The sequence below is a fragment of the Triturus cristatus genome, chromosome 5_2 (assembly GCF_964204655.1).
Source record: "Triturus cristatus chromosome 5_2, aTriCri1.1, whole genome shotgun sequence".
Classification (NCBI taxonomy): Eukaryota; Metazoa; Chordata; class Amphibia; order Caudata; family Salamandridae; genus Triturus; species Triturus cristatus.
Window position 1 is genome coordinate 786,251,721 of NC_140588.1, and position 21,129 is coordinate 786,272,849.

The following is a 21,129-nucleotide window of genomic DNA, read 5'->3' on the forward strand; positions in this document are numbered from 1 at the left end:
ATCATATTCACTACTTAATTTGCAAGAAATATGCTACCACCTCTAGTACAGTCAGAGTACTCTGGATTAAGGATATCCAAAGGCCACCCTAAGGAGTTTACTGAGCCATTTTCGATGAGGGCTTTGCTGATGGTCGAATGGCAATTCTGTTGGTTCTTCAATCACATTGTCCACTTCCTGGCACAGTCGTAACCCTGGTAACACTTGTCACCACAGCTTAAATCAATATCTGGTATGTAGAAATGGTTATTGATTGAACATGTATCCACTGCTTTCCACTATACTGCACAGTACCAATTTATAAGGACATAGCCTCACCTACACATGAAACAATTCTAAGCTCTGTAAAGAACCACAACCCAACACCGGGCCTATGAGAAATGTCTATCTAAGGCACAGCACCCATAGTGGCAAAGCAGAGGAGGCGTAGAAAAAGTTTTAAAACAGTTTGATACATTAACACAGGAAAAATCAGCACAAGAAGATCAACATTTTGGTAAGAGAGCAAGATATGTTCCAGGTTGAACAAAGAAACATACATGGACTACTATCCAAAACAGTATTCATTCGGTGGTAAACAATCAACACAGTATGGAGGAGTTGTGGAAAAGGTGGCATGACGTTGGTACCAGGAACAAAGACAAGTTATCAGCAAAACTGTCTGAGGCATCTGAGGGTGGTCAAGGAAGAAGTCATTACATGATACTCACACCAACCCAACAGAAGAGATGGAGATGTAGATATAGCACATAGGTCAACAGCCATTGAAAAAACAGAAGACGATGAAAATGCAGGTCCATCAACCAGTAAGTCTTCTGTTATATAGATGATACAAACATCTTGGATGGCCCAATCCTCACACAGAATTGCCTCTTTAAATGTGTTCATAAGTTATTATACAGGTGCATTTTCCAATACAAATCTGCTATATTTGTAAAATGAAATGCTTACTCATGGGGACAACAAAAGTGACGTAACTAATATTTAATATTATTTAATAACAATGCTGTAACTGTTTGTTATTATAATACCATGACAACTTCGACAAAGGCGATGTGCACACCCCACCTTCCACGGATGAGAAAGAGACTATCACAATTAATATTGATGAAATAAAATCTGAAGAACAAGAAAGTGAGACTCCATACATCCGTATCACTAAGACAATGACACACACGCTCCATAATTGTAATGGAACACAATGTGATTTCTATGTTAACATTTGAGAAAAACATGATTAGAGGACTTAACTATGCAGTGTAGCTGAAGCAGTGCAGTAACCTTCTCAATGGGTGGTTGATGCTCCTTCAAGGAGAAGAACTGACTGTTAGACCTGTCATCTTTGGCATGGTCTTTCCCAAAACCTTTCATCTTCACCCCTTCCGTTTTCTGAATTTCATTATTGTTGGCATTAGGATTGCTAAAGTGCTTGTGCTCTCCCCTTAAAATTGGTGCAATTGGCTTATGCCCGATTAGCATATATAATTTACTTATAAGCCCCTAGTATATGGTACTATATGTACCCTGGGCCTGTAAATTAAATGCTAATAGTGGGCCTGCAGCACTCACTGTGCTGCCCTTTAAAAACATGTCTTAGGACTGCCACTGCAGCCTATAGTGCAGTATTAAACTGTTACTTTGATCTGGCAAATTAAACTCTTTGCCAGGCCTTCAACCTTCCTGTTTTAAAACATATATAAGTCACCCATAAGGTAGGCCCTAAACAGCCCATAGGGCAATGTGCATTGTATAAGTAGGACATGTGTTTTTAAGTTTTACATGTCCTGGTAGTGAAACCCTCCTTAATTTGTTTTTCACTACTCCAAGGCCTAGCACCCCCATTGGATAACAATGGGTTGTCTTGTTAGAGTTAAAAAAAGCAAACTTTTGATTGAGAACTGATAGGAATGTCAAGTTTGGACTCAAATTAATTCTAATTTAAAACCTTCTTTAATTTTAAATTTGGATTTTAAGAGAAGCCACTTTTCTGAAAATGCCACAAGTTGACACAGAGCAAGAGAGGGTAGTCCTTTGGGAACAAGGCAGACCCCAGCCAGCACCAAAGAAGAGTCCTCTGGTAGCAGCAGGACAGTCCTCTTGGGAACAAGGCAGTCACGGAGTGGCTCAGGAAGCCCAATATTTATACCTGGTGCATTTGAAGTGAGGGGTTCCATATAATACCGACATATCTGGTTCAGGAAAGTTCTTCCCCTTCCCTGTCAAGGTTCCAAGACGTCTAGAATGACAAAAGACAGGTGTCATGTTCTTTTTTGTGTGCTGGAGTGGTGTGTATGTGTCCTATGAAATATAAGTGGGGCAGAGAATAGCTCCACCCCCAACCATCCAGGCTGGATGGTCCATCCATCCAATACCTAGTCCCCTTTGTCTCACTTTCTGGCAGGAGTACACAAATGGCAAAAGTAGAGCCATTCACATTCATGTGACCCACGACACTGGCAGCAGGTACCAAATGGTTAGGGCATCAAAACAAAAACTTCCTAAAGTTGGCATTTTCGGAATTGTGACTTAAAATCCAACTTCCCCATTAAAGAGGAATTTAAATTACAGTTCACTGGAGTCTAAATATGACATCTCTATCTGCTCCCACTCCAACGCTAGCACTTATTAAATGTAATATGGCAATCCAGGGTTTGTCAATGGGAGAGATAAGCCTTGCAACAGTGAAAAATCACTTTAGGAGTTTTTCACTGTTAGAGCATGTAAACCCTAGACACAATGCACCATATCCTATGAACCTTTAGGGCTTACCTTAGGGGTAACTTATTTGTGTTAAAAAGGAAGGTTTAAGTCTGACAAAGGGATTATATTGCCTGGTCAAAAACGTTACTTTAAAGCTACACTACATGCTGCAGTGTCATGCCTGAAACATGCTTTTAAAAGGCTACTTTATTGGGGGGCACAAGGACTGCTGCTGCCCATTAGTACATTTAATTTACAGGCCCTGGATAGCAGTGCTAAAGTACACAGAGTCCTCATAGCCATCAAAAATAGGTTCAGCAAAGGAACGGAGCGAAGGCAAAATGTTTGGAGTGACCCTGCAGAGAGGGCCAGGTCCAAAACAATGTTTAGCATAATTCAAGTTCACAGAGTTCTATAGTCAGCAGAATCAGACAGAATAAAACATTGTGACACCACAGCACAAATTATGGCATTCCTGTGAAGTAGCTATACAGTCAGATTATCTGGTCCCTATGTACTTCAGTAAGCAGTATTGAAATACAGGTAGCAATATCAGAACTATTCGATATTGAATATTCAAAGTATCTCTGTACTAAACTTTTAAACTGCAAATCTGGAAAGTGAAACTTTTTTCATCTACTCAAGGATAATTCTTTTAATGAGCCTGGATCACACAATTCTGTGTAGTGAACATTTCAAATATGTATCAGATAACATCCTTGATAGATCCGGTAGGCCAATGGGACTACTAGGTATCACATCCAGGACAATATTTTGTGATTACTTTGTGTTTCAGTGTAAAACTCACAGGTTTACTAATACCCGGTCACCTACGTTTTATCTGACCTACCTATACAGATTGTCACGATGGCAATCTACTAAACCAGCACTGAGGCGTCTTCACTGGCTCCCCCATTCTGGCCAGGATACAGTTTAAAGCCATGTGCCTGGCTCATAAAGCAATTTGGAAGACTGGTTCGGCTATTACCCATTCCCTGGTCACCCCCTATCTCCCTCACAGAGCCCTGCACTCCAGTTCGTTATGTCTGGCCACCCCCAAGATAATACGAAGATCCAGATGGGGTGGACGCTCCTTTTCGTTTAACGCAGCAAAGATATGGAACACTCTCCCCCTCACTCTACGAAAGGATAATAATCTCCTGGCCTTTCGGAAGCTCTTGAAAACTCACCTTTTTAAGACATTCCCTTAACATCACAGCCTTCTGCTTTTTCTGCTCTTCTATCAAATAGCGCTGGGAGGCCTCAGGGTAGCCATGCGCTATACAAGTATAATTTCATTTCATTTCATTCATTCAACACTAATGTAATAGCTGACTTCACAAGTTATATAAATTATCTTTCTGGTGAAATTATATATTACTTTACCAGTAACATTATGATTATAGATAGATTATGATCTCTTTATGTATGTGTTGTAATTTAATAACGTGGTGTGAGGTCCTCATATTTATTGCTGTACACTTTTGATAACCATTGCCCTTGGTGTTTGAGTTTTGGTATGCATGAAAGGCATGCGAGCCATGTTTTGCGGAAAAAAATATAACTTGCAAATTGCAGGAGTTTTCAGTTTTTTGTAGCAAAACTGTACTTCAACTGTGGATTTTTAAAATTAATTCAGTTTCTAAGCGTACATTGAGGTGTTATGACCAAATCAAACCATGACTTGAGCGTCTTTTTCATTAAATACAAAGTGTTTTTTCAGGTGATTGTAGAGGCTTATTAAAATGTAAACCGGGGCATTATGACCAAAGGTAACAATAAATTAATGTTCACACTGTCTTTTAGAAGAAAGTGTTTTATTGGTGGTTGTGTGGATGCATGTGGTGGGTGGGTGGTATTTGTGGTGGTGAATGATACAGACGCTCTATCATGTTTCAGCCTATGGCCCATTCTTCATGACCTTCAGATGTGTGCACTGCGGATTAAATGCAGTTCCTGGTCCCTGGCCATGCCCTGCTCAAAACCAGATAAAGCTAATCACCGCTGTGCAAAGCCTTTAGTCACATGGAAGGTGGTTTGATGCAGACAGCCAACCTTCTATACAGACAACCACCAGCTGCACACACAGTTTGCAAGGGCCAAGGTAAAGAGCTCCCTAGAGATGGAGAGAGATAGAGGAAGGAAGCAGCAGAAGATTCAGGACCATTGAGTGCTAAAGCAGAAATTATGGTGAAAAATAGTTCCCTAAAGTCAGTTTTGGGAGAATACAATGATGAACTGGAACGTGGTTGCCAGTGGATGAGATGTATTCAAACATTTCACCCAATGTTGTGTTGTTCGTTGCAGTTCATGTCTTAATAGTGACAGGTATGCCCAGACATTTGTTCTATGCTCGCTGTGACATAGGACTCAATCTGCACCTTAGTAATAAGGCCTAAATATGCCAAAATCAGTCTGGAGTGGCTAGTGTTTCCTTCTGGAGATTCAATAGGCTGCAACTGACCTGTGTTTGCTTGCGTTCCCTTTTGGAGGGGGGTGTGTTTGACAATTCGGAATGGACTGTTCCCATAAGGAGTGGCTCAGTGCTGATTTGCATAAAGCAGGCCTCAGTCTAGTTTGGCATGGTGGGTGAAAAATGATGGACTGCAATACAGCCTGGAGTGATCACCAGTGGTTGAGGTTAATTTAAGCACAATATCTATTACCTTGTTTTTTGCATTTTTTGCATCAAATCCTAAAATTCATAGGAATCCCTGGTGATCCCAAATCATTTAATCTAGCTTGGGAAAACATCTGCTCAGATGCAGGCCAGTGTTCCATAAATACTGATACTGTACGAATATGCTTGGTATAATAGGAGAGACAACTTAATAGGATATTTCGATTTGATGTCTTAAAATGGATCATATGTTAACTGTTCCTCCTAATATCTTGAACTATGACTGGTGCATCTAAACAGCATCTCTGCTGACCCATCCTTAAGAGCTCAGAAGTACAATGAGTAAACACTTCTATTTGAACAAGGCCTGCTTTGTGTTTTTGAGAAAATAGTGTTTGAATGCCAACCAATGGTATGCTTGTTTGTCATTCAGACAGCCCGACTGCTGTTTTTGACTATCAGGATTTTCTCAAATTGTTCTTTCATTGATTCACCTCTTTGTTACTCTCCAATGTGATTCTCAAGTTACAATTGTACAAGCAATGATCTCCCTCACATCCCAGTGGCTGAAATTCATATGACTAGATGGTGACCTTAAAGAACTCCTGAATTCCCTCTTGCATTGTTACTGCATTTGTCTTGAAAGAAATACAGAAATATTATCTCTTAGGGTCCTGACAGATGTTTCCTCTGGCAATGAGTGGGTCTTATGACTTCACGTTGCGACCTGGTTTGAGCCCTTTTATTTGCATTATTCAATGTGAAATGATCCAAGGGAGAGACTACAAATATTCCAGTTGTCATGTTCTGCCTTGGCTATTGCTGTAGCTTGTATTTCGGACTGTCCATTAAATGAGTTGCCAAACTTCAAAAGATCAAACTCTTGCATCACAGCTACTATTTACACCGGATCCCTAGGACTATATCGCTCACTAGCTTCTTGTAAAGGGCACTGCAAATTTAAAGTGCTTTGCCTCGACCATGAAGCTCTACATAGTTGGAAGCCTGGCCATTTGTTCAAGTTATTCATCCTGCACTATCCCTCCAGAAGGCTAATATCCAAGAACCACAAACAACTGTAAATCCACTGCTCCTGCCTCTGGGGTGCAACAGGATGCAGCAGTCACCATATGATCAGTCATCTAATAAAGGGCCAGATGTATCACCGCTTTTTGGGTTCTCAAACGGGCCGATTTGCAAAATCGGCCCATTTGCGAACACAAAAATGTATTTTGCAATGTAGCAACGTTTTTGAATTCGCAATAGGAGTAATCGCAGTTATTTACGATTATGTACATTGCGAATGCAGTTAGGGAATTGCAATTTGCGATTCCCTAAATGCAATTCTTGTAGCAATCGCAAATTGCGATTTAGCATTAAGGAATCGCAAATTACCACCAACTTGTAGTTGGTGGTAATTTGCATATTCACTTTTTTGCATTTATCTAAGTGCCATGTGGCGCACAAACATGCCCTTAGGGCATGTATGTGCGCCACATGTTCACACATACATATTTCATGGGGTGCAACAGGGTGTCTTTTTGGCCCCCTTGCACCCTTGAAATTGCATGCGCAATTTGCGAGTACCTTTTGGGTACTCACAAATTGCGCATGCAATTCCCATTCATTCCTTTAGAAATGAATGGGAAGCCATTCCTTATTTGCGACTCGCAATTTGCGATTCGCAAATAAGGAATGTGCAGGAATCGCAAATATTATTGTGATTCCTACCTACATAGCATTTTGCAAGTCCTTATTAGTGATTCACTGAAAATCGCAATTAAGGACTCGTAAACTGCTACTATGATACATCTGCCCCAAAGTCTTCTATTAAAGGGTTCATTTTCAGGTTGTGTGGGTCACATGAAGGCACTGGTAGGTTCCCTCAAATTCTTCTCCCTGTATCTTCTCCCATAGGCTCTATCTACGAGCTCTTTAATAAGCGACTCCCAGAAAGCAGCCTGTAATTCCCCTCCAAAGGAACCATGGGCGAATATTAGGTCAATGTATTTGAGTGTCCACCAGAATTCCTCCACCTTGTCCTATCACCCTTGGTGAAATCCCCTCATTTTCCAAGGAGAACGAGAAAGATTCTTACCTTAAGCTTCCTTCATGTCATTACACGTGTCCTTCATGATGTTCTCAGTGTGCCATAGATCCAATCAGTGTAACCACTGGAATAGTTTAATTAGTAAGTTACTACATACTTGTCAATAGCCATGTTCTGCCCTCAAACCCATGGTGTTAGGAAATACAGTCTCATGGACTTTGCTGGGTTCAGGCTGCTCTTTTGTATTGATTCTTGCTCTTGTCTTCTCTGACATGACCACTTATCAAATCATTGTTCTTTGAAGCATTGCGGGCTCCCTCCCACCTACTAGCGTTGTTGCCTGTCTTTCCTTCTCCTCCAAGTCTGGTCTCCAAATCTCCCCTTGCACACTCCTCTCATGTATTGGGTTTCTTCTTCCATCAAATATGTCATGATTCAATAACTCCTTATTCTTTTCAGCCCCAATCCTCACGTAGGACCTTCTTTAAAATTCCTGGCCTGGAAGTAGGGATGAGATGTGGCCTAATGGCCTGAGCTGCCGTCATTAGCACTGGGGAACCAGCCTCGCGTCCCGATGTCGGCTCAACATCCCGTGATATGGGAATATCACTTCATTCCATGTGCCTAAAAAACACAAATCTGCCCTTGTGTTAAGTGAACTAGTGCTCATTTAAAGTGCTATGAAGTTTTTGGGCAAAGTTCGTGCGATATAAAACTGCTAAAAAAGTGATGTTATGAGTACTTTCTGATCCTGTTGAGATGTTTACCAGAAATGTCCTCTGGGTCAATCCATTCATTGCTTATCCGGGTCAGGGTATCAGGACCTTGAAAAACCATCACTAAGTGAGTAATATCTATGACTCCCCATCAACTAATGGTGACTGATCACAGTACCTTTGCACACAAGGGTCATCCTAAGCGAACTCAGTCCTATTGAAAATGATTTTCTGCGATTCAGAAAGATTTTAGAAACCTATTTGTTCTGTCAATCCTACGAATAGTCACTAAGCAGCAGGCCACCGGAAACCCTAAAATTTGTGCCTGCTGGTTAGATGCCTAAAACCAGCCTTACTTACTTACTTATTTAATCGCTATATATCCATCATCTGATCTTAGTGACTTGTATTTTCAAACAATAAAATAAATAAATACATGAAATAAATAAGTGTTTTTAGGCAAATGGACTGCAATTTTCAAATTTGTCAACAAGATTGCAGAAGTGCTCATGTCACTGAAAAGTCTATTTCCATGTTAAACGGGAACTTTTAACTCTTGGTATAGCATCAAAAACATGGGCTTATTTCCATGATTGCAACACATTCTTTAATTAAACAATAAAGAAGGTCACCAGGAACTTCTGTTATAATTATTCAGCCCTTGTGAAATGTATTTTGGGCATTTTGCTAAAAGTGCAGTTTTGCGTGATCTTTTCCTGCAGGAGGCGAGCTTGAGTAGAAAAAGTTTCAGCAAGAGACATTGGGGCATGTTTACTAGAAAATGCCAAAGCTCAGAGCTGCACCAATTATGACAGCGCCGCTCTCTGACATTTTCAAAACGCATGGATGTGCCCTATGTATTACAATATGGCCACCCCTGTGCTTTTCCTGCATTGGCAGTAAAATTAGCTGACTGGCGCCAACACACCATAGTACAAGGGTGCCTGCATTGCAGGGAATATTTGTTTATGTGCAGGAAGGGGTTCCTTACTGCACGTTCACAATCCATATGGCTATTTGTTACTTCTATGTGTGCTGCATTCTGGGTGTTGCGGTGTAAAGCCCACAGCAACACTCATTGCACACCCCTTTCATGTAGAAACCTGCGTGAAAGGGTAGCATAGACACAAAGCGGTGTTAAGCCCCAAAAAGTAGGCTAACCCGGCTTTAAAAATTTGGTGCAGGACCTACCGCCACCTGAGCATCAAAAGAAGGGACGCTCCGGTGGCCCTAGGGGCTTGTACATATGCCCCATCTCTCCTTGAACTAGACATCTTTTCTCAACAAAGTCTTCTGCCAGAATCTCGCATGACTTTGTGTGTGATGTGCAATCCGCAGAGAAAATGCACTCGAGATGCGGTGAAATATATTGCACGAAATATACAAAGCAGCTTACTGGTCCCCTCTGCCATTATCTCTATATAGGCCTCAGCTTGGGTGTTTTTGTGCAATCTCAACCAGTAAAGTACAAGGGAAAGTGCGATTTCATTCAAGGTCAAATTTAAGAAAAGCTCTAGCCTAAATTGGGAGTTAGGGGATGACTCTTCGTACACCAAGTAAAGATCTTTAAAAAAAATGTTAAACACTAGAAATGGCCTCGGTTTTTAGATGGCCCCATAGTTCTGCAGCTGATGACTTTCGTCTTGTAAATGTGCAAGACAATATTGAATGTCTTAAGAAAGCAGCTGTAGGCTGTCATAGTTTGAGAACTATCTCTTTGCTTAACCCATGACAAATGAAGATGGAAGTACTCTCCCAGATCATCAAAGTATTTTACCTTTTCTAGTCATTGACTATTCATCTAGAAGGTTTTCTAAAGGCGCTAGCAGGGCGCATAATCATGAACTTTTTCTTTGCAACATTAATACACAAACATTTTTTTGCAAGTTTATAAATCCATCAGTCAACTGATGCATAGCATTCTATGTCAAGGCCAAACTAACTGTCTCACCTACTTATACTAATATGGTACTCTTGTCATTGTTCACTTTGGGGGCATCCAGGTTTTGAGATTGAAGATTGTTACTAACACCATTCCAAAACAGGCTGAATAATATAGGACCAAAGTCAACGTGAGGTACACCTGATTCAATTAACAAAGTTTTAGTGTAGTTGCCTGATTGGTCATATCTAAAGCTTGCCTTGTTATGTGTGTAGGTCCTTTAATGGCCCTAATTAAGCGCTGTTAAGGCCTTTCGATTCCTGTGCTTTCCAGACTTTGTATACCAAATCAAAGGCGGATTTCCAACTTGGAGACATTACGAATAACTGGTCTTGCTTCCAGTGGGTGTTTTGTAAAGAAATGTTCTCATTGATTGATCTATGGGTGCCAATGCCTTGGCTGAAGCGCGCCTGTAGTGGGGAAAGGATGCCGCTCATGATCATCCATTCTTGAATACGGATCAGTCAAATTCAGCCATAACTTTTACCTGCACTGTCCCGGGCTGTATTATGTGTATGTATTATGCACACTTTTCCTGTTTGCGCCAGGGCGCACCAGAGTGGCTTTCAAAAGGTACGCCCAGTGCAAACTGGAAGAGCGCATCATATTGCAAAGAATGCGCTGCCCCCAGGGCAGCTGCGGGCCCACGATGCCCTCAGGGCAGTGCATTCAATTGAAATACAGAGCAGCTGCTTGAAAGCCACTCCATGTTTCACAGTGCAGGCGGCAACCCTCCTGCTCTTTTATTCGGGATTAGAAATCCAACTGCCCTTTCAAGAGGGATTAGAAATGAGTTACAGCACCCTCTTGCACTGAGGGAGGGGTCTGTGGGACTCCCTTTCTCCCCTCCATAGGACTGCCTTTAGAAGACGCACTGAAAGTGTGCAACCTTTTTGTGACGCACATTCAGTGCGCCTACTAAGGACATGATTGCCTCTGCGCCCACATCAAGACTATGGCACTGGCACAGAAGCAAAGTGATTCCCTCTTTTGCATGGGGCTACGCCCCAGTGCAAATGAGGGAACACCCTCTCATGATAGTTCTGTTGCTACTTGTGCGCAAGCACTATCAGTATTACAGAAGGGGAATGTCTGGGCCCCTTCTGTAGTACCATTGTGCCCCGGGGATGCACAAAGTGTGTGCATACGCACATTGCAACCCCAGGGCACAATGTATAATACAGCCCCAGGAGGGAAAATAGCCAGTAATTTGAAGGGGCTGCATCTTCTAAGTAGAGAATGATAATGGCACTCCACCTGGAGCTAGACATAAAATTGTAAGATAGGACTGCATTAAAACCTTGGTTAATACTGGTGCCCAAATTGATGGATCTGTGTTAGATCCGGGGGTCTCTAGTTGGCAGGGTAGGTACCACTGTCCAAGTAGAGACCCTTGCTTCTAGTCAGGGAAAGGGGGATACACTGTTAAGATAACCCCTGCTCACCCTCTAGGTAGCTTGGCCTGAGCAGTCTAGGCTATCAAAGGCAATGTGTAAAGTATTTGTACCAACACTCACAGTAACACAGTGAAAACACCACAGATTTACTCCACACCAGTTTTAGAAAAATAAGGTATCTTTACTAAAAACTTCACAAGACCAAATACTACAGACAAACCAACATATAATTCAAAAAGGTTACTTTAAAGATAGTTCAGAGTTTGCAGAAAGTACTCCAGGATGTAAAAGTCAGTGTCCTGCACAATGCGACTCTCAACGCACAAAATGCGACACTTTCGTGCCCAACAGTACCTGTAGTTGCGATAAGGTTCCCAAAAGCTATAACAAGGAAGCTTGCAAAGGCGATGCGATACTCCTGAGATCCTGGGGAGGCTTTGCAGCAGCCCTGCTTCACGCAGCAGAGGTGGATGCGCCGGCTCCGATCTGTAAGGGGAGGATGCGATGACTTTGACCTTCGTTGCGTAGGTTTCTTAGGGGGAAGCTTCACGCACAGGTTCGATGCGACACTCTTCGATGTGGTGCGATGCGTGGCGCAGCGTTGCCTTCCGGCGCCGCAACTCTCGATGCGCCACGGAACGGGACTCTGCGTCGACGCACGCAGCGACTGGAGACTTTCACGCACCGGCAGTGGTGCGGCTCGCAAACTGGTTCTGCGACGACCCTCGCAATGTCAGGAATCTTCACGCTTCGGGACGATGCTCGACGCACTCGGCGATGCGGGGACCCTGCGTGTTGCGATGGTGCCGCGATGAAATTTTCCACGCACTCTCGTTCTTGCGACACGCAATCGGATGATGCGTTGGGTACCAGTTGCTCTTTTTCACGCTTCTGCTTCCCAGCTCCCAAAACACAGCAAAACGACCTCCTGAGGCCCCAAGACTGGGCAAGCACTCCAAGGCAGGTCAGAACTCTCTCAGCAGAGTTCCAGGGGAGCTGGTGGTGAAGTCCTTTTGTTCCTGGGACTTCTTAACAGGGAGCCAGCTCTTCTCAGGCCCTTGGAGATCAGAATCAAAAGAAGGGGACACAGCAAAGTCCTTCCCCTCTCCTTGGCAGCAAAGCAAAACAGCAAGCAGGCAGTCTTCTCCTCTTCAGTCCTTTTCAGCTTTCTCCTTGGCAGAGGTTTCTTCTTAGTTCCAAAGTGATCTAAAGTTTAGGTGTATGGGGTCCTCTTCTTATACCCCTCCAAGCCTTTGTCTCTCTTTGTTCCAGTGGGGAGATTCCCCTGCTCAAACCGGTTCCTGGGTGTGCTCTGCTCTGGAGCACCTGGTTCCTTTCAGAGTGAGGGGCAGGGTCGTTAGACGCTCAGCAGGAGGTGGAGCCTTCTTTGTGCCAGCAGAGGCAGAGTCCTCAGCCTGGCCAGCAGGGGGTGGAGCCAGCTTTGTGCTGGCAGGGGCAGCCCTATTCAAACCCAGGGACTACTCCTCCCACCCATCTAAAGCAGATCTTCCTATTCACCCTGCTGCTGACTCATCCAGGCTCCTGGAGCCACCTAGCCCATCACATGACACCAGTCAGCCAACCAGCACACAGGCACACAGGAAGGTTAAACAGGAGAATAGCTACTTTCTAAAAAGTGCTATTCTCACACAGTGAATTTAAAAACCATCTTGCTAAAAAGATGTATAATTAAATTCTGAACTCAGAGATACCAAACTTGGATGTTCTATCTTGCCCTTATGGGAAGATAGGCATGTAAACAGCCTTCCCCATTCAATCCTATGGGCAAGATAGCCTCTTAGCAGTGAAAAACGAAAATGGCTGTAATTCACTACCAGGGCATGTTACACACCTCAGTACATGCCCTACCTTTCAGGTACACTGCACCCAGCCCAGGGGGGTGCCTAGGGCCACCATAGGGATGCCTGACATGTACAGAAAGGGAAGGATAAGGCCTGGTCAGTGGGTGCACTGGCCAGGTCGACATGGCAGTCCTGGACTGCACATAGGCACTGCAAGCAGGCCTAAGACATCATTTTAGGGCTACTCCTGTGGGTGGCACAATCAGTGCTGCAGCCCACTAGTAGCATTTGAATCACCAGCCCTGGCACGCCCAGTGCACTTTACTAGGGGCTAACATGTGAAACAAATATACCAATCATGGATAACCAATCAATACAACAATTTATACAGAGAGCATATGCACTTTAGCACTGATCAGCAGTGGTAAAGTGCCCAGAATCCTATTGCCAACAACCACGGGTCAGAAAAAATAAAGGAGGAAGAAGCAAAAAGTTTGGGGATAACCCTGCAAAAAGGGCCGTTTCCAACAATCTGTATGAAAGAGATCTCTAGGTATAACATCTCGACAGGATGCTGGGTAAGGTTTCTGTGGTAACATTGCGCATTGCATCTCCATTAATGTGAAAACTAAACCTGGGCTAGGCTCATGGCAAATGATGGAACTGCAGTAGCGCCTATAGCTTTAATGGTGTGACAATGGGTTAAAAGGTATAGTTTATTGAAGTGTTCAAGATGCTCATTTGGGCCAATATGGTCTTCTAGAGTGTATTTTTGACAGCTGTAGGCAATGATACCAATTCTTAATATTGTTTTGCCCTTGTTTTAATTGCCAGCCTTTTTCAGATCGTCCCAGATCTTATTCTGCAATAGCAGCTTCTTTTTTGCCAACAGTATTCTTTAATTCTAAGCCCCCACTCAAGATTCTGCAACATCTTCTGATTAGTTGAATGAATGCACTCATCATAACACCAGTCGCAGTAACTGTTAGAGGTGAAAACCTTTCCCCTCTACTTTGAGTGGAGAAAACCAGGGCTGCGTAGCTGGTCATTTGCTCAAATCTCACTGACTTGGAATTATCCCTAGCATTAGAGAACAGAATATCTTCCAATGCTTCATGATGGAATTACATAGTATTGGGGCAGACGTGGCATAATTCACCTTTTTCCATTTCAGTGCTTTCATATTATTAACGGGGGATTTTATTCTTTCTATAGCTAGGTCTGATGGGGGGATGAGATTGTGATTTAGGGACTGATTTAGATTTCAGCGGATGGGTTACTCCATCACAACAGTGACTGATATCCCATCCGCAGAAATATAAATACCATGGGATATTCTTGCTTTTATATTTCGGCGGGCGGGATATCTGTCACCGTTGTGATGGATTAACCCATCCCTGAAATCTAAATCCTGTCTTATGTCATTAGTGTCTGGCCAGAGACTACCATGAGCTAGTCCTTGTGTGGCCTTTAAAGTTCCTTCTTAGTCAGAGAGCCTGTCCCATGTCCCATGGAGCAAGGATGAGCAGGTCTGACTTCCACCTGGTGAAAGGTGGCCCACACCCGCTGCAGGGAGTGTTACAGGTTGACACCGAGGTGCCTGCTAACGCACTCATGGATGTAGTGTCTGAGGCTCCCTTTGATGCTCCTGCAGAGGCTGGCTGTCTGAGGAAATGTGGCTAGTATGCATAGTGTGCCATATCCCAGCCGGCACAAACCTACATGGTCCTCTGGGTATGTGAACGTGCTGTGAGGTGGGTTGTGCTGACTAATTGGTGCAGTGATCCAGCTCTGTGGTCTTGATAGGATGCCGTGTGTGTTGTCCACCAGGGAATCCCCAGAGAGCAGCGGGGCATTCCTGTTCATTCATTCTATAGGATTAAGCTGGATTCTTTAAACTTCCAGAAGAGGAACATGAAGGGCTTTGAAGGTCGATGGCGAGGGCGACAGTGGTTCTACAGTGTATTAATAATGTTGTGGAAATGCTCAATTTTGGGATTTTCTCTGAGTTCTCGTATTGTTTACCATTGTTGTATACTGTTCTAATAGGCGATTGGATGAGGACGGGTGTATATATTGTAAATGTAAATGTAAATTTGATACTTGTATAGCGCACTACTCACCCACAAGGGTCTCAAGGCGCTTGTACGAATACCGCTGTGGAACCCATCCTGGCTTTCCCTGTGAGGCGTCCACTCCTGGGCACCCCCAAGGTGGAGGCCAGGCATCCTTAGCGTTGTGGGGGCCGTTGTGGAGATTAAGCAAGCTATTGCCCAGAGTTGCAGAGTGGGACTCCATGATTGGAATAGGCACCGAGGTGAGAATTATCAGGTCCGTGGAATTTTTGAGCCCAAGACCCGCCGAGGCGGGGAATTGAATCCTCGTCCCGGGCTAGACCTCTGCATCAGGGTCTGCCGCTCTAATCATTGAGCCACACTTCTTCACTTGTACACCATTTGTATGTTTGAATAGCTGAACCACTTCCTTAACAGCTCGCTCACCAATCTTCCACAAAATTCTTGGTTCCGAGAAATCATAATTCCATAGGTCCTCGACTATCATTCACTAAATGCTTGTGCTGCAAATATAACGACCTCCCTTACTTATGCCAACCCATCGCCACTGGATAAACATCTTACACGGGTAACAGTACTGTATCATAGTTCAATGGTGGAATTTCTGGAGTGCAAAAACACAATCACATCCTGAAATATTAATGTGCATTTTCTACTTTGCTTTAACCGTAGGGAATGTTAATAGCATCCGCATATAAACCATTTTAAAGTAAGAATCAAATCAGAAATGTAAAACTAAAGTTATTCCACTCAAAGGTACATATAGAGGGCACATTTGTCCTTAGGCTAAATAACGCGATATTAACTGTATCTTCGCGCTGCATGAGTAATTTTTAAAAATGATCTGATGGGATGTTCAGGTCCCTTCAGAGATTCAGGTTAAAATTGCAAGTACAGGTTAATTAAGACCTGAGGTTACAGCGCGCCAAGGAGAAGGCGGGAAGTGTCTATTACACAGCGTCCGTCCTCATTATTTTTACAGAAATGTATGCCATACTTTAGCAGTTAGAAAAAATCTTGCCGGAGCGTTTGTGACAATCAAAGCAGTAACGAACCGTTAGTCTCGAGGCCTCCCCTCACCAGACCAATAATGGCAAATTCATTCATTGTCTTCTCTTTTCGAAAATCTTGTTCTGGCTGCGACTTTATCAGGCATAATGAACGTCTTGGCTTCAAGGAGCTTCTTTCGCACTGGTTCTGCGCGCGTCACAATTTGATTTCCCAGCTCTAATAGAGCCGAAGTTAGTAGCGAGGTTTATTTGTTCACGGACGAAAATGTAAAATGCTTTTGTATTGCAACATAATAAGTATAAGCATGACGTAAACGTTTCCGCAGAGATTACTTGAACAGAAAACAAAATAAAATGCATGCGCCATGAAGTCCTTGTCACTGTTACTTTAGCCTTTTCCGCAAGCTGGTATGACCCGTGCAGAGCAGTTCGCCGCGCGCAGTGTCAGACTGGCACAGAGAGCAAACTGGCAGTGCCGAAAGGGCTGGTTTGACAAGTCAGTGTGTGGGCTGTGTTTGTGGCTGTTTGTGGGCCTGTTTTATGGTCTGGTGGACCGGTTTTTACTGTTGATTTCCCTGATATTGACACAAACATTGGCTGCAGCAAACCCACATACATACAACCTCCCATACTGTGCAAAACACCTAAATAGCCAGTCAAAACTGCCCCGATTTGCAAATGTGGGTCACTTTTTTAGCTAGTTGATTCACCTAATGGTGGCAATTTTATTTTGGTGCCTCGGTCTATTTTCTGTCCCAGTCCACCATTGGCAATGTGGTACTGAAAGGCGTGACACACCTTCTCTACTCTGTACCACGGCAATTGTTGGAAGAAACTAACTAAGGTGCGGAGGTACGCACCTACACGGATTTTAGCTTTTGCCACAGCACCTAACTATGCCTATTGCAAGTTAATCCAAATAAAATGAGAAATAACTGTGTGGGTCAAATTTTTCTCATCAAAATTCATAAACTTGGATACTAGGTCAGAAAGGTGGCTGAGGAAAAGGAAGGATGTGGTCTATCAGGATGGATCCTTACACGCGACCCCTTTGACTTAGAAGTGTTTTGTGTGGTTGCTGGGGGCAGGGTCTAGCTGCATCTACAGTTTATTCCCAAAGCGTTTTTAGCAACCTGAACTTCCAGCTAGTAAAATCGGATCCGGTGTTCCCCACCGAGTGGCATATAATTGAGCGAAGTGGTATCCCACCAAAGGTTAGAGCTCTACTCAATTCATAATCAGGATCTATGCGAGCACGTGGGCCCCTTTTACATGAGCATGCAGCTAATGTAAAAGGGACCTCATTTTGCAGATATTCACTCTTGTTTACAGCAAAAGCTCTATAGATGAAGCAGAGGATGTGGAAATTTATTCTTGATTCACTGTAATGGAAGCCAATGGAGTTACTTCAAGCCTAAGACAATATGGTCAGATTTCATAAACTTTCTAACACCTTGAATGTTTGTTTTGGGATTTTCTGGTGTTTTTAGATTTCCTTCTTCCCCCCTGAGCCAGAATACACCATATTACATTTATATTGTACACATAGAACTATTGCTCTGGTGAATGTAGGTTGCTACTTTGTTTGAAGAAGTGGGATAACATCTATCAGCTTAAAATATATACTTTTTGTGATTTAAGGGTCATATGTAGATGTTAAGAGATAGGGCTAGGGAGGTACTCCTTGGACAATGACATCTAAATAAAACTGCCTATTCTATTCTGTTGGCTCCTGTCTGATAGAAGGTAACAGAGCCACCAAAGCAGAGTTCCTGTGATACCATTTTTCCAGGTAGGTGACAAGAGTCAAGTGGGACGAGGGGTGGTGAGCGGCGGCCATTGGGAGGTTAGCGGACTAGTGGTTGGGTCTGACCATAAATACGCATGTCAACGCGCAGCAGGCGTGCCACTGGCGCACCAAAGGCAAGCCCATCTGCGCTCGTCCGAGACCGAACGGGACCAGGGGCCACAAACTCTGTTCAAATTTTGGCTCCCCTGCCACAGCTTATCAAATACTCATCTGAACAATTGCAGAATTTACGCGGTAAGCCTCACCCTGACTGTAGCTTATTTCACCCCACAGATGACATTATTTGTTCTCACTGTGATTTAATCTTTCGTACACTACCCTCCAGGGAAGCAAAAAGTACAATTATAGACAGTGTTTTTGCCCACCAAAATCACTGTCTCTCCTCTAACAAAGTGTTTAACTTCTGAAATATTAACTGTTTATCCCTCCCTAAGGAGGATATCTTCAACCTATTAAGCAGTGAACAACCAGACGCAATTTTCCTAACTGAAACATGGTTGCCTACACGTTCAGGACCAGACATAGCCACGGCTTTACCTGCCAACTATGCCCTAGTCAGAAAAGATAGAAATCTAAGGGTAGGAGGAGGCATTGCGTTAATCTTTAAAAAATGGCACTCATGCAAATTTGAGGACCTGCCTCTTACTGGTTGCGAAGCAGCTTTATTTAAACTTACTTTGACTTCTCAGTTTACTTTCTCCGGTATGCTGGTTTATCGACCCCCAGGACCATCCGGTCCTTGGGTATCATCATTCCCAGACTTAATTACCCCTATCTACTTAAAATGTCTAATTTCACCATTATAGGTGATTTAAAACTCCATCTTGACAATACTAAGTGCATAACTAGCGGCACATTGATTTCGGATCTGGCTGCTATGAACTTACTACTTGGCAATAGCGGCCCAACGCATATGGCAGGCCACCTATTAGATCCCAATTTTTCTAACTTATCTTACATTCAATGTCCTCCTTCCGTTCCCTTGTGTTGGTCAGATTACTTTGCGGTCAAGTTCTATTTTACTGCCCCAGGGAAGTTGTTTACATCGGTATCTGGATCACAATCACAATCAAGGAACTGGGAAAAATTGGATATGGAAGCATTTAATCAAACCCTGCCAATAGTGCTCCTATTATGGATTCGATATCAACGTCTTCTTTGGAAACTATTTATAGTTGGATTTCTAATGCAACTGATGACTGCCTTCCAACTTCTGTTAAAGAACTGCATAACCATCGTCCCCCGCTTCGTGGTTTACAGAGCAACTAAAAACCGAAAAAAGTAAATCTAAAGCACTGGAAAGATGCTGGAGGAAAAATGATTCCTCAGAATCTAAAATTATATACAAAATCGCCTTAAAAAAATATCAAGTTCTATGTAAATCGGCCCGAGCACAATATGTTTCCTCCACTATTTCCAATGCAAAGAACTGTTCACGTACTTTGTTTTCTATGGTCAAAAAGTTAGCTGGCTCTGATACTCAGCCTACTTCTCCTATTCTAGATGAATCACAATGTAACACTCTCGCTAACTTTTTTATAAATAAAGTGGAGCAAATATATCTAACAGTAGATAAAACTAGACCATTGGTGCCTATTCAGTCAGTCCCCTCGCTGGAGCCTATTTTTTCTGCCGAATTGTCAACAAAACTGGAAACGTGGTCACCTCTCAATATTAATTCTTTAAAAAAAAATGTAGGCAGCCTTAAGTCAGGGTCTCCTCGTGATCTCCTTCCTGTTTCTGTATTTCAGCAACTTGAGTTGCCATCCTTAAAAATTATTATGGAGCTGCTTAACGCTTCGCTCTAAGAGGTCATGGTTCCTCCTGATTGGAAATATGCCATGGTCCTCCCACTTTTGAAAAAGGCTAAAGCTGAGCCTGCCCTGTCATCCAATTTCAGGCCTATCTCCCTGCTCCCAATTTTTTCCAAAATCTTGGAAAAACATGTTAACCTACAACTAACTGAGTTTATCGAATCCTCTAATTCTCTGCATTCGTCCCAGTCTGGATTCCGAGCGGGTATCTGGACTGAAATGACTCTTCTTGGTGTCACTGAACTGTTACGGCAACATTTAGATACAGGTACCACTGTGGCCCTCATACTGTTAGATTTGAGTGCTGCATTTGACACGGTCTCTCACACCATGTTAATTAAATCCTTGCAGTCTCTTGGTATTACTGGTACAGCACATGGCTGGTTGTCTTCTTTCTTATGCAAGCAGACTTTTCAAGTTTTTTCTTCTAGGGCAGCGTCAAAAATCCACTCTTCTCCTTATGGGATACCTCAGGGGTCAATTTTAAGTCCTCTTCTGTTTAATGTATATGTACAACCTTTGGCAGCGATCGGAGAAGAGGCTGGGTTGTCTCTTTTTTCGTATGCTGATGACACCCAAATTGTTTTTTCCCTTTCTGCAGAAAAGCTGCCAGGACCCTCAACTCTTCAAGTTGGCTTGAGTAATATTGCATCTTGGATGCAAATCAATCTACTCAAGCTCAATGGTGAAAAAACTGAGGTCCTTATTCTAGGGAAAAATAAAGACCTGTGGGGTCCCCAACATTGGCCCAGTAAAATGGGTCCTTTACCTGTGCCCACCTCTCAAGTCCGCAACCTGGGATTTATCATTGATAGCAATTTATCTATGAAGCAACATGCGGTAAAAACTGCTACCACCTGCTTCACCATCTTAAAATGGTTGAAGAAAATCATCTGGATGCTCCCTAGTGCTACCCAAAAGACCGTTGTCCAGGCACTTGTAACATCTAGACTGGACTACGGAAATAGTCTTTACTTGGGAGCAAATAGGGATGTATTACGTAAGCTTCAGGTGGTGCAGAATTCTGCTGCAAGACTGCTTTGCAAACTTTCAAGAATGTCCTCTACTTCTAGTGCATTGAGAGAGCTACACTGGCTCAGAGTGGAAAATCGGACTAAGTTTAAAGCTCTGAACTATATGTTCAAGATCAAGACAGGTACTGCCCCTCAATACCTGCAAAAACTAGTCCCCCC

General features: G+C 43.1%; 1 protein-coding gene across 2 annotated transcripts in view; it reads right to left on the minus strand.

Annotated features, from left to right (window-relative positions):
* GPC3 (glypican 3) overlaps nt 1-21,129 on the minus strand; it is a 3,264,744-nt gene that overhangs the window by 1,054,663 nt on the left and 2,188,952 nt on the right. The gene's annotated exons all lie outside the window — the stretch shown is intronic.